Raw genomic sequence first — 26,111 nt, 5'->3', positions numbered from 1 at the left:
AATAAATTGTCCCATTTCTCATCTTTCATTTTTGAAAACATAGAGGGTGAAAATCCTTGTTTCTCATCTACCCCTCTATTCATCTAATCACGAGGATGGCAATGAACATCCCGAATTTTCTGATCGTGATTGTCATGATCTCTACACTTCTTCATTCGATCACGATGTTGATTCACTTGCTATTAATCTGTCTAAGTCACTGGTCCACGATGATCTATCTATTCACAGAGTGAATATCCCACAGGCTATCAAGGCACTTTAGCCTGGGTTGATGGTTATGTCAGGCTCTCGCTATCCTAAGGTTGGTTCCACATCTGATCAGAAAATTTTTAGAACACCCAAGGCTCCTGATCACTCTCTTCTTGGAATTGAAGATCAACCAAACACCCAGATTTCGCTTACTCCAATTAGATGATCCCATCGCTCAAGCTTTAGAGGAATCTTACACAACGAGCGCACTTGCAAAGCACAAGCTATTGGTATTTCTCATGTTCGCTTGTATGTCATAGTCTAAAGAGTGTGTATGTTTATTGTCTACAAGAATTGCGTCACAACAACATGGTACATCTGCAAAATGTTTTTTTGTGCGTTCACTCTTTTCTATTCTGTGGATGTTTTAGAACTCGAATCATGTTGGTCTTCATCGATATATATTTCCCGTTCGCTGGTTTACATGCATATCATTCTTGTTAACCATGACTTCACAAACATGGGCCAACCAATGCATGGGTGGCTGTATTGGAAATATCACTTCATGTGAGTAGACCCGTGCACTATTGAGCATAGGAGTATGAGTAGTCTTTGCTTCTTGATTTGATTTTGTTTCTGGTTTGCATGTTTATTTTCTTTCTTACTTGGTTTGGTTTGCTTACTTGCTTTACTTGTTTTGATTTCTTTTTACTTCTGCTTTTTCTTTTCACTTTCTTTGCTTGCTTGTACCTATATGTTAGCCTCTCGTGAAACCGTGTTTGGCTCTGGAGACAAGCTGGGGAAATCTAATAGGACTTGTATAGCTATCAACATCTATTTATTTATTGTCCTCTCCCTTTATGAAGAACTTGTTGTCTTTATTCGACGATGCCTTGATGGAAAATGTGTTATGTTCAGAGTGAGTCTTGGTGAAAATGCAACGCTTGCACTCTAACTAGTACCACCTACTCTAGTCGATTGTTTTGTGTTAACCCTTGTCAGCTCAGTCAAGTAGAGTAAGGTGAGGGAGAAAACCTTAACATGTACATCAATGGTATATATAACATAATTATATGAAGGAAAAACCTCTCCTACTCTCAATAAGTCAGGATCCATCTTCCACCTCTGAAATAAGTAACTACTATGCATAATTCCTTGAAAAAAAATGAAAAAATGAAAAATGAATAAGGAAAAAGAAGAGAAATGCTTCCTGTGTAGGGAGCTGATGTAGGTAACATTGCGAGGGTACTGACCAGGCTCGCTATTAGCAGAGCGATGCATGTATTCCTACGTGACTCCATTTGACTACTATCTAGGTCTGCTGGCAGCGAAGCAACACCAAAGCTGAAACTTAAACTCTGACAGACATATTACTTGTGCACCAATATACCCCTCATGCCCAATCGAAACATCAGAGTTGACTTGGCTTGGAATGTGTGTTGACCAATCAAGAGCATGGCAGGTGCTACATATTTCAACCAAGCTAGTGTGGAAACCATAATGATCAAAGAATCAAACGGAAGGGTTAGATTCTCTTTTCACAAAACAAGGTCCATTCAGAGAGCTAGAGTTCTAGTAGTGTTTCACCAAATGTTGTTGCATCTACAACCACCCTCCAAAATTTTGGCTCGCATGCGAATTTTGGAGCATACCTTGGATCCTACGATCAATCATCCTTAATAACTTGTTGGTAAGATGATGATTTCAAGCTCCCCTCCTTGATCTAAAGAGTTATCCGTGTTCTAATATTTATGAAGCATGTGTCATCTTTGGGCATAGGGGTTGTTGTTTGTCATGCAAAGGGAATGTTCTTTTCTTCAAGGGAAATAATGTGTGCATGAGTGGTTGTCATCACATAGACATGTTTCACACTCACTTCATGCACACTTGTCATGAAGGTTGTTGCACCAAGAAAAGTATGTATTATGCATTCTGGATGGTTTACATTGTGTCACTAAGTATCTGTGTGCGATCACAATCGATTCCTATTCATGTTTACATATGTTTCACTGATCTCACACTTAGCCATTTTCTCGAGTAACCTAACCTCATCTAGATTCCTGGAATTGTGCACTTTGCTTCTGCAACCATCAAGCTTCCTCTCTTGCCTACTGAAACCTTGCAATGCACAGAGACACCAACCTCCCTTGCCCAATGAAAACTTTCAGCCTGCAGAGACTCCAGCCAACAGTACCCCCCAAAAATGCATAGAGAAGTCAAGCAGCTAGCACTACTCTTAAGAAATGAGCAAGGCAATCCAGCTGCACTGCACTTAGAAATTGTGCAGAGGTTTCCTCCCAGAACACCCATCTTGTAATAGTGTCATGTGCCTCAAAATTACAAATTGTTGTCCAAGCTTCCCTGTCTGTCTTACATATAGAAAATGCGCAAATGGGCCTCCCAGGGCCTCATTCTAGCAGTAGTCACTATCTACTAAAATTGCGTAGATCTACATCTTAGTGACTACAAGAAAAGGTGACATGCTAAGATCACTCCCAAAGAGTTGTGGAGAAGGACCAAAGAACCAAGTAACGGAAGATATCAGGACCACATTAAAACTTTGTCGCATGCATGATCATCTTGAGGGCAACTATGGTAAGTAAAGAACACCTTTCGAAGTGCACCTCTTACTTGAGTTTGTGGGACTACTTGTCATTGTCATACCATCATATCCTGAGTAACATGCATGTGCGCAAACACGAAAAGTCATTTTATGTGTTTCTTCTACACTTCTTGCTTCCTTTTCACTTGTTCGACCAACTATCGTCTTCGGCATGTTGATTGCTATGTTATGCTTGCGACCTCATTTTGGTGATATTGAAGGTTGTGTTTGGGTTGTGTTTGTTATGTAAATATCTATCGCACTCACACATGATGTTATAAGTACTATCGTGCAGGTGTTATCGCGGTCATCCGAATGTATATCACAAGTTTCGCACTTGTCGCTTGCACCCGTCGCTCAGTCATAGTGAGTGCATGTTGTCTTGATGGTTTGTGGTGTCTCGTCGTCAAGTCATGTTGAGTGTGTGTTCGCAAGTTCATACATGTACGAAGTCACTCATTCACACACTTAGTCATTTTGTTGAAACTCTATCAACCAGACCACCCTCCAAAAGCTGGAATTTCGCTGAGCTGCGTTGTGCAGTCTCAACCCTCAGTGAACATGTACAACTGGCCAGAATTGCGCAGAGCTTGAGGCTGCATCCCAGGTAGTCTGCATTACGCAATCCTGGGGTTGACTCGGCTGTGTCACACAGACCAACACAAAAGTTTCTCAGCAAGCCATCTCATTTTACGTTGCAAGCAAGAAAAATCTACCAAGCCTCCAGCTCGTCAACCGAAGAGTTTGATCGAGCAGTGACTCCAGTCGTCACTCCTCCAAGAAATTGCATAGAAGATACCAAGCATGCCCACATCTGTTGACTGAAGAGGTTGTGTAGACATGAAGAACAAACACCTACTTCCTATCACTAAACTATCCTCGAAATTTGCTCAATACTGTCAACTAGTCACCCTATTAGCCAACCTACTGCTCCTCCTAAAAACTGCGTAGTTTTCATGGGATGTCTCCAAGCTCCCCGAAATCTCAATCAACCCAAAAACTACATAGGTATGTCCTACAATCTTGCCCCCCACTTCTACGCAATTTTGGCCAGTAGCCTCCTGCAGCGTGCTGCCAGCCTCCCCGGAGAATATACGCAATTCTCAGTGCCAGTGTTCCCTTTCTCCTTACACTATCTCCCTGGAAATATTGCGTAGATCTACCCTCTAGCCAAGCTAGATCTCACAGACAGTCACTGTTGATCCGGACTGCCCATCCCAGCCTCCTAATGACCTCTGTCCAATTTACATTGGTAGTACTCAGAACCCACATCCTAGCCTGAAATGTGCTCTGCGTGGTTTTAGAGCGTTGTCCTCTCACTCGGTCACCTACACCCAAAAATGAAAGATGATGCATCATGGTAGACTAGGAGATTTATGGATTTGATGTTGTCTCCTCATGAACGATTGCAGATACAAGTACATGAATGAGACATGCTGCGATGACGAACGGGATGAACAAGGAGTGCATGCTAGGCGACTTGTTCATGAACGACCGAACACACAAAGCGTGCCAAGTAACAAGCGAAGGAGACACTATTGCATGCATGAACTATCAAGCGAACACCGAGTCCATCGAAGACTTCACACACCTTTCCATGTGGAGGTGAAGCTATGATACACCAAGAGCACACTCATCACTCAGCAACACTACAACTCGACATGGACACCACCACAAGCATGAACATACTAGCTTTGTTGTGTCGAGTCATGTCATGAGTCATCTCGGCCAAATCACTATTGTGGGCCATACTATTTTAATCAATGTAATGTAATATGGAAGTCCAAGAGACCCACATATAAATTTGAAGAGTCATGTATGTCAAATAGTCATGAGGGAAGTTGATCAGTCACAAGGGTTAGTTTCACCCTTGGCTATATATACCGTCCATTTGTACATGTCAAGGACTTTTCACCTTGGCTTCTCCCACATAGCCTTGAGAGTCTATAATCTTTTCTTTGAGGAGCGAGTAGTGTCTCCAACACCCCGCAATCGAAGTTAGTGATGTAATGGTGTATAGATGTGTCTTGGAATTTTCAATTAATTCAGAAGCTTGTTAACAGGCCAACACGTTTTCACACATGTATTGTATTCGTTTGTAAGACTATTCTATGGATGCTTATAATGCATGTTGCTTTAACTTGTATTAAGATAGTTGAACTATTCGGTTGTTTTAGTACATATGCTATTGGAAATGTGTTGTATCAGTTCTTAACATTGTCTCACCCGTGTGGGCTATCCCGCCAAACACCCAACAAATTCATTCATGTAAACTTGTTATAACGTCCATCGCACTCGTGTGGACTATTCTGCTAGGTGTTGTATGTGCTATCTATTCACCTTGTGTTTGTGACTGTCGCATTTGTGTGGACTACTCCGTCAGAAATTGTGCATGTCCTGTTGTGTTGTGTGTCTCTAGAAGAGTTGCACTATTCCCTTTCAACTTGAGACTCACCTTCACCCTCTCCCTCTCCAGTGAAAGGAGTTTGACACAAGCACACTAAGCACTTACCAGGCACGCGAACCTCATTGTTCGAAGACAAGGTAAGCCACTCTCATGTGCTGACAAGCAAGAGCTAAGACATATCTTTAAGATAACGGCAACCGGGCCATTCTATCGAATGGGACTCCTACACCAAACAGTGTGAGGTCTAGTGGGGACTTCATATTAGGGAGATCCCCTGAATGTGGTGGGTCCAACACCATCAACACTAAGACATACACTAGCAGATATCTTAATTAAATTTTATGTGGTTGAAATTAAAGGGGAGTGTTGGATAATCTAATTCCAATCACTTGCTAGGTGTCATAGTCATGCATCCAAGTGCCATAGTTAATTGAGATTAGCCCAATTATCTTGAGTTTGGTGGAGTCTTACTACAGTCAGTCATTTATTACTAATGTCTCTAATGTAAACTTATTTAACTGATTCGTAATATTGAAAAGAACAATACTCTACTCCACAGCTATTTTCATTTTCATTTTTTGAGTTTGTTAGTTCCGGTGGCCATCAAACAAATCTCAGTTTTATGGTTCTTGGAAATTTGGCTATGGTGACTTTCCCTTGGTTATATATATATATTCAAGTGCGGTTGTTGTAGTTTGGCTTTGGACATTGAAGGAGCATACCTTGGCTTAGCCCGTCACATAAAATGATTTGAAAAATTCCAGGGAAATAAGTTGATCTTCACCGGTTTTTTATTTAATGTACTGATCATTTACATTTGGTATTTGTGATCCTGAATTTCATGCAAATTCACCTATGGATTCTATTTCCATTTTTTACCAGAATCTCATGGATAAAACTAATATTTAAAAGAAAAAATCATAATTCGAGACAATGCAACTTATGCGTTATTCCATCGCAATAACTTGCACTTTTGCGTTTTCTGTTCTGGAATACTGATTTGAAGTATGGGAAGTTGGTAAGCTTGTCGGTAATTATGATCTAGTAGCCACGTTCACCTCTCCAACTTATCCATCCGTTGGAAAACATATTTTACTGTAGCCAATAGCAATCACGTCACAGAAACGTTCCGCCATGATCCCTACGCTGTGATTTTATAGCCAAACATGACGTATAAGCAATACCGGCCAGCCGCGTTTCTTCAATTCATATCACGCTGCTGGTGTATTCGGTGCAGCCTCCCTTCCATAAGATTTGAGAGGCGAGTGAGCTTTCGTCGGCTGTTGTCAGTGGGGACAACGGAGAGTGACGACAGACCATTGAAAATCTTTAAATCAAGGGTTTGACGGGACGGAGGATTTGACATTTTCATTTTTTATGGGTGGAAGCCATGTGACCGGTGCCCACGGCTCTAACAGCTGTGAAGTGGTTGTTAAGAAAGAGACTGCTCAGAGAAGTAGCATGATTTTGCTCAACAAACTTCCCTTCTGTACATAGTGTGGGGCCAAGCATTCGCCATCGAAGAAAGGACATGCTTTAGGATAAGGGTTGCGAACATAAGGAATTAGAGATGTACTTTCAACACCTTCTTTGAAACATGTTTACCATTGTGGCATTACCTCCTTCGTGTTCGCATCTACCCGAGGCAAGGACAGAGAGAATCTCGCTATTCATTAATAATGCCTCGCAAGCTAACATGTACATTCCTTCTTATAAGCTGCCATTTTCACGGATTGAAAAGATAGTTAGGCAGGCCGTCACTCTCGGTGCCATAAAGAAGTTGGTTTTTATCTATAACGCTATTGGGTTGCGATTGCTCTCTCCTTTCAGCGTGTCCTACATCCTCTGGACCCTTCCGCTAGTCACTCTACCATACCTACCTTTGCCAGTTTGAAAAATTATAATAAAAACATTGAGTTTCTTAATTCTATATTTGATGTCAGGCCTGCTTTGATGTTGATTCTATTCTTCACCCCTTTATACTTGTTAAATATTTTACATTGCTTTTTAACCTACATGGATAAGGCACGGAAGAGGTAAGTGAATGGATTAGGCATTCGGCTAACGCTTAAACAAAGAGGTTGTGAACATTGCAGAATGTTGTGTATACATAACTAAGTTTCTCCACAATATCCATAAATAAATTCGTCTTCAATATCAAGGAGACCATAATCCCATTTTATAGTTCAGTTAAAAACAAATATAAATATATCATTATAATATATAATTCTACAATTTAAAATTTAATGGAAGGCAAACATATATGTTACAATATTCTTTTGGGATAGTTTTGATTCTCCCAAAATGACTTTTATTTCAACACTTTTCAATGAGGTTTGAGTTTGAGACCTGGCACAAACGAATTAGTATACTACTCATGGTACAACTATTTATAATTTAATAGGTGAATTGCCAAATTATTCGACCTCCATTACATTCACTAAGCCTATGCATAGGTTTATAAATCCATAAGCTATCAAGCAAGGAAGCCACATTAAAGAAAAGCCAAGGGCCCTCTATTCATTGAGAAACTCATGCCTTTTGTCTTTTAACTTTATAACTACATTAATGGTTCAAACACCAAATACAATATTTCATATTGCAATGATTGATAAAAAAATTAATAAAGGCAACCTTTGCTTGAAGTGTGAGAATCTTTCTCACATGAATTGTTTAGAAATCAATAATCATTGGATGTCTTCATATTTATATATTTTCATGTTTTTTCTTCTTCACAATTTCAATCACATCATTGAACATTCTCCATTCAACATCAATCTCCTTTGTCTATGCAATATGTACCTTTGAAATTTGCAATTATAAGAAATTTATATCTATTTTTTATTTTTCCATTTTTCTCACTAGGTTAACCTTCATCATATTTGTCATCGTGTCTTCCACCACTTCCTATGATTCTTTAGTTCCTGTTGATTGTTGTAACTTTTGTCGAAAGGGACTTACCCTTTAAAATTCATATCGCTAAATGATGCTTACCACCTTGCCATTCTCTTCCTTTTAAGGCATTACTACCATCTTAATGGACACCAATAATATAAATGTGGCCTAGAAATCTCTTCAATCTTACATTCCTTTACTACAACCACTCCTTTTCTATAATCATATTCATCTTGTTGCAATTTTGCTACAACTTTACTCTCTTGTATCAACTCTTCCTATTGCAATTAGAATATCAATTTTTGGTCCCATTTCACATTCTTTTCTTTTTGTGCACATTCTACTTGAAATAACATAAAATCAAGATATAAAGGATTATGAGGATTAAACATTGCCATTTATATTTCTTCCATTAGTACGTGGGTTGGTGCAAGATAATGCTACTAGTTGCAATGAAAATTTTGAAAAAGTTCATGAATATGATCAAAAGAATTGTTAAAGGTACTTATATAATTTTTTACAACATGGTCTAAAAGGATGAAGCATAGAAAATCAAGTTGTCTTCCTGAATATATAACGCTATTCATGGAAAATGTGCATAACTAAAAAATTGGTATTTTCATAATTATGTTATGTTTGCCCTCAAAGTTCATCTTAGGCCCCACGTTCAACATCTAAACAATTGTAAGTAATGAATGGTTCTTTTGCAACATTATTTTTCCATAATTTTAATGTTGGTTTTGTATTTTTTTCTTAATTAAGAAACATACTACAACCTTAAAATAATGAGATCGATTGTTAGGCCTCCTTGTAAGGGACTTAACATATTCATATTTTTCATTCTAAACTACATAATTCTCTCTCTATACTCGTAATGTTTCTTTTCTAATTTCAAAATAGATCAACCAATCAAATATTAAAGTGGAAATAAAATAAAAAATAAAAAATAATAACTAATTTCTCATATATATATATATATATATATATATATATATATATTCGCTCACATCTCTATAAGCCTAGTCAATTTCATTAGCCATGAACACATAGGGCATATCAAGAAGTTGTAAAAATGGACATGTTTTGATTTATGCATGTCAAACTAAGAGGTTTTATTATTGGAACATGTAGCTAAAGTGGACAAGTTGTCCACCATGTAATTGAAAAGAGTTCTTCCCACATAATTTTCTCAAATTAATAATGTATATCTGTTAATAATGCATGTGTGTTAATAACATTTCATTATTATTGTTAAGGTGTATGCATTATAACAAGATGCATGCATTCTAATTTATTAAGTTATTTTCTCCATATCTAACTATATTTCCCAACACTCTTTGGTCCCAATCTCTCTCCCCCTTCATTCCCTAACACTCCCCCCTACCCCTTCCTATCACTACCCCTCTCCATATTCCTCTTCCTTACTCTCCATTTCCCTATTCCCCACCCCTCTATTTATTTTCCTTTCCTAATAATTGTATCTCCCTCTCTCTCTCTCTCCAACTATGCCTCCCTCTATCTCTTTTTTTCCCTCCCAATATATCTCTCTCAACCTTTCCTTATGCTTCTCTCTCTTCCCTCCTCTCTTTCTAGGTATATCTCCATCCGAAATACTTTTCTCTCTCACTTTCCCTAATCCTCCCCTACCTCTTTCTCTATCCCTTTCCATCTCTTCGTGTTTGGTTATCCATATTTCTCACTTTTTGTACATTTCCCTAGCCTTACCTCTCTAGTTTCCTTTCCCGAACTCTTTCTCTCTCTCTCTCCCCCCTCTCTCTCTCTAATCCTCCATCACTCTCTCTCCCCCTGTCCTTATGAATCCTTATATCTCTCTCTCAATTTCCCTGTACCTCTCCCTTTTTCCCCACTCTTTATCTCTCCCCCTCTCTATTTGATAAACACACTCTCTCTAACCCCCCTATTTTTCCCTCTATATTTATTTCTCTCTCCCTATATCTTACCCATTCCCTCCACTCTCCCACACTCTCTTATTTATGATTTTCTTTCTATCCCTATTACATTCTCTCTCTTTCCTCATGCCTCTCTCATATATCCCCCTCTCTCTTCTTTGCTAATCTCTCCTCTCTTTTTCTCTTTATATCTCTCTTTCTACCTCCCTCCCACCCCCTGTATCTCTTCCACTATCCCTTTCACTCTCTTTCACTCCTAATGCTTTGATTCTTTGTCTCCCCTTTCCTCATCCCTTACATTATATCTATTTCCCTATGTCTCCTTCTTTCTATATCTTTTCTATGTTCCCTATTTATTCTTCTCCCCCCCCCCTCTCTCTGCCCCCTATTTTCTCATCTCTTTCTCCCCTCCATCTCTCCTTCTCTCTCCATTTCCCATCTCTCTCTCTCTCTCTCTCTCTCTCTCTCTCTCTCTCTCTCTCTCTCTCTCTCTCTCTCTCTATATATATATATATATATATATATATATATATATATATATATATATATATATATATATATATATATATATATCTCATTCTCCCAATTGTATGTATCCATCTTATACCCATCTCTTTGTTTCCCTCTCTTTCACTACCCTCTATATCTATCACTCCTAAATCACCCTCTCTCTCTCTCTCTCTTCATACCCCCTATCTCCCTCTTGCCCTCTCTTTATTTAACATAGACACATACAGACACAAACACACTCTAATCCCCACTCACTTTTTCCCTCTATCCCCGATTCTCTCTCCCTATATCCCCCTCCTTCCCTTCCCAATGTCCCTTCATCTATATTTTAAGAAGGAATGAAATGAAATATAGATATAAATAGAAACACAAAGATACATTGAAATTAGAGCTTCAATTCATTAATATCAAAGTACTAAAAGTTGTTTACATGCAGAATGGAAATAGACTAGCTTAGGCGATGGTAGTTTATAGTTGAGAATATATGTGGAGGCTACGTGCCTTCTAGATTGTTCTACAATGAGTTTCACAGACCTATTTATTATTGAGAAACAATGGAAAACCCTAAACATCCAAAAACTTAACCCTAGGAGATAAAGTGCCAAAAGTCTACGGGTCGAGTTGGGGTAAATTGGTACATCAAATTTCTGAGGTCATAGCATTGACATATAATCTTTGTTTGACATATACAATATCTTGTTAGAAAGATCTACCTAAGGAATAAAAATTTTGATAGCAAACACTTTCTGCAAGATACAAGTTTGCATGGTTTCCAAAAAGATGTCATTTAGGGCCTCAAAATGGCATCGAGAGTTCAAGAACCGAAAAATTGTAAAAAAATGTAAATTGTGCTATAATAAAGAAAACTAAAAGAAAAACTGGTGGGGATCTAAGTGGAATAGGCGGACGGTTACCAATATCAACCTGCATCAATCACCCCACCTTAGGAAGCAATGGTCCCCATTGCATTGAGTGCCTCCATGTGATGGGGAAACTTCTACTGAACTTGGTCCCTGGTCAGCCACTTTCCTTCGTGCAGGATTTTTCCAGCTTTGACAACCCGATATAGTTGGACCTTGTATGGGTGAGTGTTCTTGATCCACGTGTCTATGGTATGATCAGTTGTGGATTGTTTCATGCAATCTGGGGTTTAACTGTGTTGGTGTTAGTTGTTTTGTAATTTCTTACATGTTTAGTAGTGGTGGGAAGTATGGCTAAAGCAAGCCAACATTAAACAATTGGTATAGGCAAAGGGATGGGGCAATGCTAAGCTCAAAATCATTGTCTCCCATAGTCTTCGTGATGGTGTAAGGCACATATCAAATGGTATGAACTTTTGATGGGCTCCTGTAAGGTGTTCTTTCTGCAAATGCAACCAAACTTTGTCACCCACCTGAAACTTGTGTGGCATCCAATGTAGATCATGTCGCTACTTGTACTCTACATTGGACTTATCTAAGATTTCAAGCACCTATTGGAGGATATGTTTGATGCATTCAATAAATTGGGTTTCTTTATTAGCCTCGAACTATACATGTGTGGATTATGTTTGTGTGGAAACATCAATAAGACACAATAGTTGAAAACCTAGACCCACTTAAAAAGGACTACGACCAATTGAGTTATGTATAGTTATGTTATAACTATGATGAACATAAGGAAGGCTCTCATCCCAGGTTTGTGGATGCTTGGAGTTATACATGCATAGTATGTGCGTTATCCCGTTGACGACGTCTTTCTGGCCATTAGTCTAGGGATGAAATGCAATCAACTTGGTGAACTTAGTGTCCAATAATGTCTAGAGGCTCAACAAAAATGTGCTCAGGAACTTGCTATCCTGATTTGATATAATGGTCTACGATATTTGTCAAGCCAAGCAGTAACTCCTCAAAGAAAATTGATTCGTATATCATAGTCCTTTAGGTGGTCTTTATTATATACATGAGGGAGAGACTGTTCACTTCATCTCTCAATGACCGTTCATATTACTTATTATTTATTTACATTATATTCACCCAATCTTGATGATTAGGTGTCAACATTCCCCCCTTAATTTGAAGGGATGTTGGTGAGTCCAAGAATCATTCTGAATCGTTCAAGATTTTCTCTTCCAAGTGCTTTGGTGAAGATGTCGGCAATTTGCTCATTAGTGGAACAATGATGGAGATGGATTGTTTTGGCCTCAACATGATGTCAAATTAGATGATATTTGGTATTAATGTGCTTCGTTCGATCATGGAACTTTGGGTTCTTGGCCAACTTTATTGTAGAGGTATTGTCAATCATGAGTGGACTTGATTGTACTTGTTTTACCTGAAAATCTTCAAGAATTTTCCTGAGCCACACATTTTCTTTTGTTGCTTCAGCTACTACCACGTATTTTGCTTCTATTGTGGAATCTTCTGGAACTGATTGTTTGTGTGATCTCCAGGAGATAGCTCCTGATCCAAGACTCATATCATATCCTGAAGTAGATACCCCAGTTTCTTTGTCTCCATCAAAGTCTGAATTAGAGTATCCAATCAAGCTGAAGTCGTCCACCTGTGTATACTTGATTCCAAAGCCTTGAGTTCCCTTCAAGTACCTTAGAACTCTTTTTGCAGTAGACCAATGTCCCTCACAAGGCTTTTGTATAAACCTGGAGAGGATTCCAACAACAAACGAAATGTTTGGTCTGGTAGTAGTTAGGTAGTTGAGACTTCCTACAAGCTGTCTATACTTTGTTGCATCCTCAAATTATTTTCCTTCAATAGATGTGAGCTTTAAGTTTTGTTCCATTGGAGTAGTAAGAGGATTGCATTCTATCATGTCAAACCTATTCAACAGATCTCCAATGTATTTCTTTTGAGAAAGAAATATGGACTTCGAATGTTGGGTTACTTCAATACCAAGATAGTAATGAACATAGCCCAAATTAGTCATTTCAAAACTTTTCCCCAATTCCTTCTCTATGGATGCAATGTAGCTTTCATTGTTCCCTGTCATCAAAAGATCATCTACATATACCACAAGATATACAACTGTTTTTCCAACTTTCTTGACAAATAAAGTTGCATCAAGATCATAATGTTTGAAATTGAGTTTCAGAAGATACTCAATTAGTTTCTCATACTAGGCTCGCGATGCTTGTTTGAGGCCATACAAGGAATTCACAAGTTTGCATACTTTACATTCATGTCCTTTCACAACAAATCCTTCAGGCTGGGACATAAAAACATTCTCTTTTAGATCTCCATTCAAGAAAGCAGCTTTTACATCCATTTGATGGACCTTCCAACTGTTCTGAGCTGCTAGGGAAAGGAGTGTCTGGATGGTAGCCCATTTTGTTGTGGGGGAAAAATTCTACTCATAATTGACCCCTTCCTTCTGTGCAAAACCTTTTGCCACAAGCCTAGCTTTATGCTTGTCAAGTGAGCCATCAGCTTTATACTTGTTCTTGTAGACCCACTTGCAACCAATTGGTTTGCTTCCTAATGAAGGATCAACTAGCTTCCAAGTGCCATTCTTTGTGAGGGCATCATACTCCTTTTGCATCGCTTCTTTCCATTCATCATGAGAAGCAGCTTCTTTGAAGGAAGTTGGTTCAAAATCTGTAGACAAGTTCAATTCACAATCATAAGAAACATCCATATCAATAGGTGAATTAGAGTCATCTACATCACCTCCATTTTGCCAGTTTGAATTTCTAGTTCCTATCTTTCCAACCTCATCAGGATGAACACTTTCAAGTGTCTTTGTCAGCCACTTTGGGGGACCTTTCTCAGATGGTCCAAGTTGCTCAGTTGATTGAGTCGAGACTGAATCAAGGTTGATTCTCCCAATTCTGTCAATCACATCACTTAAAGCATCATCCGTTCTTGGAGTTTCATGAAGGGGAGAGTGTTTTTCAGAAGAAGATTCCACATGTTGATCTAGTATAGGAATCCCCCCTTCGAGATGTGGAATTTGATTATCAAATTCTTGAAATGATTTTTCTTTTTTGAATCTATCCAAGCGATCAAGTTGCCGCTTAACAACATTGTCAGTTTTGGATGATTCAAGAAAAATTACATCTCTAGATACAACAAACTTTTTATTTACTTCATCATAGAGACGATATGCTTTGGAGGTGTTTGAATACCCCAGGAAGATACATTTACGACTTGTAGCACCAAGTTTGTTTCTATTTACCTTTGGTATCAACACATAACAGGTGGAACCAAAGACCCTGAGATTCTCCATCAAAGGAACCTGTCCATACCACATTTCATATGGAGTCTTGTTTCTAATAGCATTAGATGGACATCTATTCTTTATATATGCAGCACATAGAACAACATCAACCCAAAACATTATCTTTACATTTTTGAAGAAGAGCATGGATTGTACCATATTTAAGATTGTCCTATTCATTCTTTCAGCTACACCATTCTGTTGGGGATTATAAGGCACAGTTGTTTGATGTTTGATCCCATGTTGGTGAAGATAGTTTTCAAATTCATTTGATGTGTATTATTTTCCATTATCAATGCGAATAGACCCAATATGAGATTGTGCATAATTTTCAATGCATTTATGAAAGTTCTTGAATCTTTGAAAAGCATCAAATTTGTTCTTCAATAAATAAACCCAACACATTCTGGTGTAGTCATCAATAAATGTCATCATATATTTGTTTCCATTTGCATAAGGAACAGGCATTGGACCACATAAATCCGAATGAATGAGTTCAAGTTTTCTATGTGCTCTTAAATGTGAATCATGAAAAGACTGTTTGCTATGCTTTCCTAGAATGCAAGCAGCACATTGCTTAAGTTTCCTAGGAATTGTAGGCAAACCTACAACACCATTTTTATTCAACAAGCAGACACTGTCATAGTTCAAATTTCCATGTCTAGCATGCCATAATAAACTTGATGGAAGTGTACCTTCTTCATGATGAGAATTGTATGAGAAATGTTGTGCATGAGTAGAGGTACCTTGCAGCTTGAGAAGCCTTTCTTCTTCTATTCCCTTCATGAGAAGTGAGTGGTGAGATGCTTTTCTTACCTCAAGCTTGCCATCAAACATATGAATGGAATGACCTTGCTAGAGGATGTGGACCAAGGATGTCAAGTTTCTCTTGAGCAGTGGGAGGTATAGAACATGATGCAGAAGAAAGTCTGGAAGACCAGGAATTTTAAGCCTGATTGCACCAAGCCCTGATGGCTTGATTTTTGATTGCTCTGCAAAATATACTGCTCCATCAACATTGTCAGTGAATTCTTCAAAAAAATATTTTCTACGAGTCATGTGGCAGGTTGCTCCTGAATCAAGCAACCAATCATTTTTCCAAGAAGCATGTGAAGCATTAAATAAATCTTCATTTACTCCAATATTACATTGTGCCAAACATAGTGAGAAGATTCAGGTGCTTTACCTTTGTCTATATCATCAGTTTTACCTTTCTGTTGGTTTCTTTGCTACTCAATTGTGTCCCATGCTAACTTGCATGTAGGGGCATCATGTGATCCATTTCTTTTGCAGCGTATGTAGTGCAGATTTTCCTTTTCTCCTTGAGAGTGTCTGTCCCCCCTGCCTCTGAAATATCTTCCTCTTCCTCTTTGACCACCTCTTCCTCTTGAAGAATCTTGAGCAGGATGCTTTTCTTTATGAGCAGGGCACACAACCTCTTCAAAAGATTCAGGGGTTGTCTCCTTTCCAAAAGCTTTCTCTCTTTCAGCAAACTTTCTCACAAGAGAGTCAAAGGTGATATCTTTGAGATTTCCATTTGCTTGCAATGACTCAAGATAATTGGAGTAAGAGGATAAAGTGCCTTGAGAAAAGCGATAAGAGGAATATCCAATTCAACCTTAGTGGATTTGATATCATGCATTATAGACTTTACTTCAGATGCAAGAGAAAGATGATCATTATTTTGCAGTTCAAGAGTGAAGAGTTTAATCAGGAGTTGAACAACTTCAAGTGTAGAATGTGAGTCATAGAGTTCTTTCAGCTTTTGTAAGGCTTCAAAAGCAGTTGAAAATGGAAAAATATGGCGACTCACCACTTCATTTACAGATGCTATGATTAATGCATAATCTTTGCTATTCTTGTTTTCCCAAATGATGAGGTCTTTGTCTGAGGTAGGCTATTCTAGCTCTTTCTCTCCGTCTCCAACACACACTCCTTTCCACAACTCATTGAAAATGAGCATGTGTTTTATCATCCAGGACCACTCAGGATAGTTCTCTTTGCCAATGAGAACTATTCCCACGATGGATATGATTGAATGCATACTGTAACAAAAAAAACTTCAGATGCAAAACTTTTACTCTTAATGGGAAAAAAATATAGTTATGATATGACTGGACAATAGATTCAAATTGATAGAAAATGTCAATACCCTAGAGATATATATCGGCCTTTTTTTTTGGTAATACACACTATTCAAAATATATATGGGTTTCCTTTTTTTTACATTGATCAACCAATGTAGCCCTTCAAAAAATTTTAACACACAGCTGTGATTTAAAACATGCACAAAATCAAACAGCGTACCAAAACTGGAAGAAATTTTATTAGCATACCAAAACAGTAATTGTATAGGAAACATACTAAAACAGTTCAAGATACCAGTAGTGTATCACAAAATCAGGCAGCGTATCAAGAGTTCAAACTAGAAGAAATCTTTTCAGCATACCAAATCAGGCAGTGTATAGGCAGCGTTAATATATTGTACTGAGACCAGCTTGAATATAATGCCAAAAACTTCAATACATACACAAAGTGGGGCAGTGTTCAATATATATGCATCTTTCAACGTGCAACACCAAGACAACATTGAATATTTAGGCAGCGTTCAGGAGACTTCACACTTCAACCATATCACACAACCTCCAAATAGTTCCTCATTCCTTCTGATGCAAGAGCAAGAGCAGCAAACATGGCATTCCTTGTTCCAATTTCTATGCTGGTGACCAGAATCGCTGAAGCAGACTTGGCTGTCGCTAAAATCTGAGTTCGAAGGCAGTGAGGCCAAGCTCTCCACCCACATAAGTGAAGCCCTGGCTATTGCCATAGCGTAGCTAAGGTTTCAAGAAACACTCAGGCCTCAACTTCGAAAACCGAGATTTGCGTTTCACACAGGATAGTATCAATAATTCCTTTGGTGAATACCTCGACGGCAGTAAGCTGGGCAAAGCGATGATGGACGTTAAGGATGGAAAGCTCAAATTGGACCCTCTTCATGTCCATAAAGGAGACGATGACCACCTCTATTGCGACAACAATAGAAGCCTCTATGCGGCCAGAAGCCGTCCCTAATGGCATGCAGCAATTTGGAAGGTTTTCAGGTTTGAGGATGTCAGGTTAAACGATTCATAATTAATTAAGGCTGAAAGAGTGCATAGGGGTAGTGGACAGAGAGCACAGTCGGAAAAAGGGAGTTACAACTAATTTGGGAGCTAGCTCTGACACAAAATAAGTACCCATTCTCGTTCAAAGAATATTTTAGAATTGTCCTATAACGTAATACTATTCTTGTAGGCCGCCAATATAGCCATCTTAGAAAATATGTCCACAACCACAAATACATAGTCATTACCATGATTGGTAGAAGTGAGGCCTAAAAAATAGTCAACAGAGATGGATTACCAGTGTTGGCTAGTAGTAGGCAAAGGAGTGTACAAGCCTTGCTTCTTGATGGTTGGATTGGAAATGGCACATTGAGCAGGTGCCAGATTTGATGTATTTTCCAATGCCATATCATGGTTTTTGCCAATAAAAATAATTTTATGGTACAACCACAATTTTCTCTACACCAAAGTGTCCTGCGACCCAACTATAGTGCACCTCCCAAATTAGCTTAGCACGCTCACTTGAAGTAACATAAAGGTCACTTAGATATCATAATAATGCATCCTGGAGGTGGAAATTTGGAACTTGATTTCCATCCACTAACATCTAGTAGGTCATGGCGAACTCTTGATCATTTTTGTACAATTTCCGCCATTTAAAGGTCTCGTGGCCACAAAAGCTGAGAATAGTAGTCAGTGATGCAACTAGGGGGCTACTAATGGAATCTACAATATGATTGGTGCTTCCATTCTTGTATTTAATGTTCAAGTGGAATTGTTGCAGATATGTAGACCAATTCTAATGTTGATCATTCTTCAACTTCCCTTTTGTATGGATAAACTGAAGTGGTTGGTGATCTATGTGGATGACTGTCTCCTTCGCCATAATGTGATGTTTCCAATGTCGGCACACCTACACGATGGAATACATCTCTTTATCATAGATGGGGTATTTCTAAATTGTATCAAAGAGTGTCTCACTATGATAGGCCACTAGATGCTCCTATTGGTTGAGAACTGCACCAATAGCATAGTTAGAGGCATTTGTATCAATTTCAAATAGTTGTTGTAGGTTTGGAAATGTGAGTATTGGTGCAGAGAAGAGGAAGTGCTCTAACTCAACGAACGCCTTATGTTACGACTCATCAGAAAAATATCAAGCTCTATTAGAGTGGTCAAGGTTAGATAATCCCTAATGAGTTGGATTTTAGCTAGATCCATCTACATGCCTTGCTCATCAATGATGTATCCCATATATTGGACCTGAACCATGCCAAATGTACATTTCTCCAAGTTGGAACATAGTTTGTGTTCTCGCAAGGTTTGAAGGACCTACCGATTATGTTGTAGGTGCTCTTCCCAACTCTTGTTGAAGGTGTGGATGTCGTCCAGATACAAAACCATGAACGAGTTGGTTAAGGGCTGCATCATGTCATCCACTATCCTCATAAAATATGGAGGGGAATGTGTCAACCCAAAATGCATGACCAACCACTCGAAAAGGCCCTCCTTAGATTCGAGGATGGCCTTCCATACATTTGTGGGTTCTATTGGCACCTAGTGATAGCTAGACTTCAAGTCAATCTTTCTCAAATACTTGGCCACCTTGAGCTATACAAGAAGGTCATCGATCCATGGGATTAAATACCTGTCCTCAACAAAGATTTTTTTTAGTGCCTAATAATCAATGCAGAGTCTCCAGGTTCCATCCTTCTTTTGTACAAGGATAATTGGGCTCCCACAAGGTAAGGCACTTGGTCGAATGTAACCTTTTTGTAGCAACTCCTAGATCTACTAACGGGCCTCTAAATTAGACATAAATTAAGGCCTATGACCATCCTTCATAACATTAAACCTCTCTTTTTTCATTAGATAATTTATTTTTAACTTTAATATATTCATTAGGAAGGTTTATGAATAATTGAATATTTGTGCCTAATATTATTTATTTTTGTGGAATATTATGAGAATATTGGGCAGATTATGAAGAGTTGGAGGAGGAGATAATTTAGGGACTTGTTCCCTACTACTGGAGGATCAATAATAAATAATAGGTCAATAAGATATTATGGAATTATGGCACAAATTGTGGAACTCCAACGTTTGAGAAAATCTAGGAATGTGTTCAACTAATCAAGGGAGCAGATCCACCAATCAAGGGAGAAAATCCACTAATCAAGGTATTTTGGTGGGGAAGGCTTACTCCATCCATAGGGAATGATTATTAATCTTTTTGTATAAGTACCAAGTCCAATTTTCCACTAGGGAATGATTGATAAAATCTAGGAATGTGTTCTCTGCCATTTAATACTAATTCCTAGTATTAGGAACTAGGTCCACTAATCAAGGGATTTTGGTGGGGGGAGATTCCTACATTCATGGGAAATGATTCCTAATCATTTTGTATAAGTACCAAGTTTAATTTTCCTCTAGGTAGAGATTTCAATTAGTGTTATTGTGGAGAGAGCTTGTATTTTTGCAGCTCCATTGTATTTTCTTGCAAGGATGTAATTTTATTGATGAAAATAATGAATATTGGTGTCATGTTGAGCTTCTAAATCTTGTTCTCCTCCATAGGTATATGAGTTTCCTTGGGCTTCGCCAATCCAGGAACCTTAGATCCCTTTTGTATCATTTTCTTTCCTTCTTTTCATTGCTTATTCGCATGCATCTCTAGTTTTTATTTCTTTCTATTTCTGCATTTAGTATTAATGATTTCTTGTTGTAGGATTGAGTTAAATGGTTGATGTAAGTTCTTTTGCAGGATCAAAAGAATTATTTCATCCTTGTAAAATCTTTGGAAGTTCATAATAATCATTGAGTTGCTTGTATTAGTCTTCTTATTCCCAAATCTTGATTGTTCGACCTCCTTTTTAGCAAAGAACAGTAAATTTATTCTATTTTTTAGAGCATGATAATGAGCTTAATATACTTTATTCCACTTGAATTATATCAAGAAAACATTCTAGTTCATAACAAAAGTTACCCCATTTCATTTTCACTTGATTTGGTTCGGCAATTTTTAGATTTACTAGCTCACTAGTTCTCGAATTTCTAAATTTTCGATTAGTAATGTTTTTTTTTTTTGCATGGGTTAATAGGGATATTTTTGAATGATTCCACTTGGAATAGGGACCTAAGACATCCTATTTAATAACAAAATTCGTCCCATGAAATTTGGATTTGATTTTCTTGGTCATTAAACCCTCACTAATTTCATTATTTCACAGGGAAACTTCTCCGAGCGTTTTGAGCAAATATGTCCATCTCCCAACTTTGGTTTTGATTTCTAAGTGATCCTAGGAAATTTCTCTCTCCATTCCACCTATCATGCAGCTTTCCTAGGCCTCCCATTACCTCCAACACCTCACACTTTTCTCTCAGCTGTATCCTGTAGGTTCACTGTAATTCCTTGTAGGTTTCTAGTACATCCTATAGGTTTCCCTGAAATGGCTTGTTTTAAGGTCGAATTGATGGAAAACCTATAGGAAGTCACCAAAAGACTCACAAGGGTATCTCTGACAATCCAACCATCTCCTAACCCTTCCATCCAACCTCCAACATCCTTAATTCACCTACCACATCACCAAAGGAAATTAGTTTGCATACTTGATTTTGCATGAAAATACAAAAAGACAAAAACAAATTTATTTCAGTCCCTTTACTTGCACATTAGTGATGTTTGATGCTTCTTACTTCCATGCTTAGTGTTGGAGAGGTAAATCCCCTCTACAGATAGAGGCGATCCCTACTAGCCTAATAGGGGTCTAGCAACAATCACACAATGCTGCCACACATGTTCCTAGTTACAATTAAACAAGAAGTAAAGAGCACCTACTTGGATTCCTGCGCTGTCGTTGGTCGAAGAGATGTCTCCTTCGCTCCTTCGCTTCAGCTGGTCACCGTCCTCCGCGATCCCCGCGAACGGACACCTGCACACACGAAGAGAAAGCAAACGCAAGCGTGAAATCTAGTAAAAGTAACTATATGTCAGTCAGAAAAGACATAATTCACATTTATCCATTGCATAAACAAACGAGAATGGAACAATAATAGCAGTCATCTATTATTAATCAGAATAGAGAAGAGTACAACCAAATGTTCTGACGTCGATAAACTTCTCAGGAGGGATCAGTCAGCATGTATCTCAAGCATTCACCTTTGAGGATGGTTCTCCCAAGACAAACAACTCTCTCTCTCTCACACAAATGTCACAAACAAACTTCCCCAAGCAATCAATCACTTCCACTCCTAACACACCAAACCTATAGCAGCAACCTGAGCACTACAAGCTCTGTACAATCCAAGCTAAGTCTAGCTAGTTCCCACTAGTTTCTAACTAGCTGCTCATGGTAATGGTGGAAGTTTATATAGGAGAAGGAGTCTCCTAAAAAGGTGGAAGGATGAGCTTATCTTCAAGGGGAGTAGTTGCAAAGGGTCGAACAGACATGCCATAGAAGGGAGTCGATATTCACAAAGCTAACAACCAAGCCTGGAGAGATCTGGAAGGCTGGTTGTTTGAACAAATTCGCCCAAACTAGATCAGCGCGGATTATATGGAGACTGCCGCGCTGTCAGCACATAACAATAACTGAACAAGTCATGTCAGCGCGCAAGAACACGGGAAAGCCGCGCTGTGCGTCATCGCGGAAAAGTGATGTTCTTCCGCGATGGCAGCGCACGAAATACACTGTGAGGCGCTTGTCATCGCGGTTATTTTAGGAACAGACGCGCTGATGCACAAAACTTTGGAAAAAAGGGGTTTTAAGCCAGTTCAGGGATCAAACACTTAGTGATTGTGACTTCTGGACACAGCAGGGTGACTGACAGGAAGGCAGTGATAAATTACCGTGTAACAGATGCCCCCTAAAGCATGAAGACCGAGAGAGTGGGAGGGGTGAAATGCTTTACAACACACGCCGAACTGGAATACCGCCAGGAAGTACCGAAAAATCTTTGACAATCATATACATGCAGTCTAGGCATGGGCGCAGCCATCCAAAAGACATGCGAGACTGGTCTATGGTATGGACGCAGCCACCCAGCTAAAGAGACCATAATAATGACAAGGTATGGTCGCAGCCATCCATGAAGACTCAGGTATGGGCGCAGCCATCCATCAATGAGTCATGTAATGATTATCCAAAAAATCGCAACCTGGACCACAGTGAGCAAGGATCCAGGGTCTTGCGCTCCATCTCGACCCGAACAGAGTACAAGTCCACACATGTGAATACAGGGGTTGGAGTCGAACATGCATGAACATCGTCTGATTACCGGCCAATGATGAGAACCGTTAACAGACGCGAGAGGTACCACCAATAATGACAATGGCCCTCAAGGTACTATAGGTACAATCCGTGGCGTGTGAATCAATGAGCTGGTGTCGAACACCCACGGAATCATTCGATCGTAGGTCAATGATGTAAACCTTGCGTCGAACACGAGGAACCTGCCATTGAGGCATGCAGGCTCCAAGGCACCTGGAAGGAGTCTCTAAGTCACTTTCTCGGATAATGAGTTGAAGTCGACGAGAAGTGGCCTTGATCGAAGGTGGGCCATGATGATTCCCACATCATCGACACGAGACAGAGATATAATGATTTGCAACGAGATAGCGAACGAGGTTGCATTGGGGCAGAGGACAACTTCTCTTGAACATATAACGGCACTGTAACGGATTTGGCAGTACTTGACATCAAATGAGCAGCGGATAGGATGATGACGGCAATGAACAGATGAGAGGTCAAATAGGATATCCCAAACCCATGGAGGCTAGTGAAAACGAGATGAGATGACCCCACCCAGACACGAAACAGCGGAGTGCCATGTTCAAGAGTGACGTACTGCCGAGACGACTGTAATCAAAGTTCCATTTTCCCCACCTTTGCAGGCAGGTACCCCGATTATTTTTGGATGACAAGCTTGACGGGGATAACATATGCTTGATGTGTGTCATGTTGACAATATCCGATGTCATTGAGTGTTTAACGAGCCTGACAAAGGAAAAACTCGGCTTCTTTTCTTGTTTCGAGAGTCTGAAAAGAATGCGGAAAAGGAGACTCCAGGGGGGTCCTTTTTCGTACAGTTGTGTCTCTCGAGCCCGAAAAAGTATAAAACTGTGCTCGAAAGAACCGCCCGGTCATTACAACCGAGGAGTACTTTTCATGAATAGTGTCTCCGACTGGAAAAAGTAAAAAAGTGGTTGAAGACACGTCGTTTTAGAGCCAATATCGAGTGCGAAACGACAAACACCCGGCGATCTTTTTGGTTTAACGGTCGGAAAAAGAGCTTAAAAACGACCGCCTTTCGTTCCCTTTAACGAGCTGAAAGGGAGCTCGGCCATCTTCTCTTGTTTAACGTCGGAAAAGAGCTTAGAGACGACACTTTGGGAGTCACATGAATTGTGGACTGTCATGACCAAGCTGCGATACCTGTACCTGCACAAGGGCACTACCCACATAAATCCATTCGATATACGTAAAAAACATATTGAAACATGCTTGAAAACAGAACCAAGGCTAGTTTTATGGCTAAAAATGGTAAAAACCCAAAAAATATGGTAATTTAGGAGTTTTTACTATAAATAGGGGGGTAATAAGTCATTTTTACCATTTTACTATTTGGAGTGCGAAGAACGTGGAGAAGCCAAAAAGTTGACGGAGCGATTTCCAGCCCATCCGGAGACCATTTTCAGATCTGCTTCTTCCAGGTAGGTTCTCATTCCCTTGCCCTGCATTCTAGTTCATTTTAGGAGTTTTTTAACGGTTGAATGGGCCCAATTGGGCATTTTTTATTTGCATGGGTGCGCCCTCGGTCAGCGCGGAAATTGCCCACGGGGTCGCGCTGACCGAAAAATAGCCAATGTAACCAACTTCGGCTCAGCGCGGAAAAGGCGTGTTCTTCCGCGCTGACCTCACATTTTTTACACAGAGCCGCCATTGTCATCGCGGCTGTCCCTAAAACAGCCGCGATGGCGCGGAAAAGTTTTGTTTTTTAATAAATGAACGTAAATTTCTCCATGAAAACAATTCTGATTGGTTTTTATTGTTCATGCAGGACATCATGGCCTTTCAATGGCAAGAGAGAGTTCACGATGTAGAGGATGTGGCTGCTTGGGGAGACGTGAATTGCTGCAACGCCATGCGGGCGTGCGGATTCATGAAATTCTTCCTTACGCCGCGTCTGAGGGCCCAACATGATCTGCTGGAGCTGCTGATCAGGGCATGGAACCCGGTGGACCAAAAATTCACCATCCGTGGTCACGACATTGAGTTTGACCACATGGATATCTTTTTCTTGACTGGGTTGTCGCGCCGAGGTGCGAGGCCCATCTTGGAGGGGCAGCGACCTAGCGGCGGTACTCTGGATGACCTGATGGCTGAGGTTTGCCCGGGGGCGGTGAAAACGCGGAGTGGGAAGTGCTCGATCCCCACAGTGAGAGACATAGTGCTGCGCACCATCCTGTTCATGGTGACCCGGGCGGCAGGTAGCATGGCGAATCACGAGGCGTCCAAGACCCATCTCCTACTAGCTCTCGAGTGCCTCGAGCCTACCGTGTTTGATTGGTGCACTGCAGTGTGCAACAACATGAAGAGGCAATTGAGCAACTGCCGTCGCGGAGAGACGAAGCAGTTCGGGTATGGATCGATCCTGGTCCCGCTCATTCTGGAGCGAGTACCAGCCATGCGGCTGCAGTCTATGGCAGTGGATGCCCCCAGAGATCCTCGAGAGACGAGGGCCTCACGATGGGCTCGGATTATGCCACGTGGGGGTGGCGGCCGACCACATAGCTGGGGGGCATTTTTTAGAGACTGGTTGGACCAGCAGGAGATCTTTGTACAGGATTGGCCATATGCGGGGATGGATTTCCGCAATGATCCTGACTTGGTGCTGCCTCCGGGTGAACAGTGGGATGATGCAGGTATGACACTTTTTGTCTTTTGAGTTTTGTATTGTTTTTTAATTTTTTATGTACATGTCCTAATAAATGTCTTGTCATGCAGATGTGGGGCCTACTAGACCGATTGGCCTGGCTGCCACGGCACGGAGAGAGGGCCCGGGATCCGGAGCTTTGGCCTTAGCCCCTCCAGGGGCCAACACACCAGAGATTGTGGCTCGCAACCTTGAGGGGTTGCTGGAGGGGGTGCCGTACTTCCAGGGGGTCGAGGAGGTTCCTGTGGAGCATCAGATCCACACAGTGGGTGTGGAACCCACGGTGCACCGCCTTCTGAGGCGGGTGGCACGAGCGGCTGTGTACTACAGAGAGCACCATCCAGCCG

The sequence above is a fragment of the Pinus tabuliformis genome, chromosome J (assembly GCF_031772625.1).
Source record: "Pinus tabuliformis cultivar Carrire ecotype Pingquan chromosome J, CPIR1, whole genome shotgun sequence".
Taxonomy (NCBI): Eukaryota; Viridiplantae; Streptophyta; class Pinopsida; order Pinales; family Pinaceae; genus Pinus; species Pinus tabuliformis.
The sequence above is the reverse complement of the archived record's forward strand: the minus strand, read 5'-3'. Positions refer to the sequence as shown.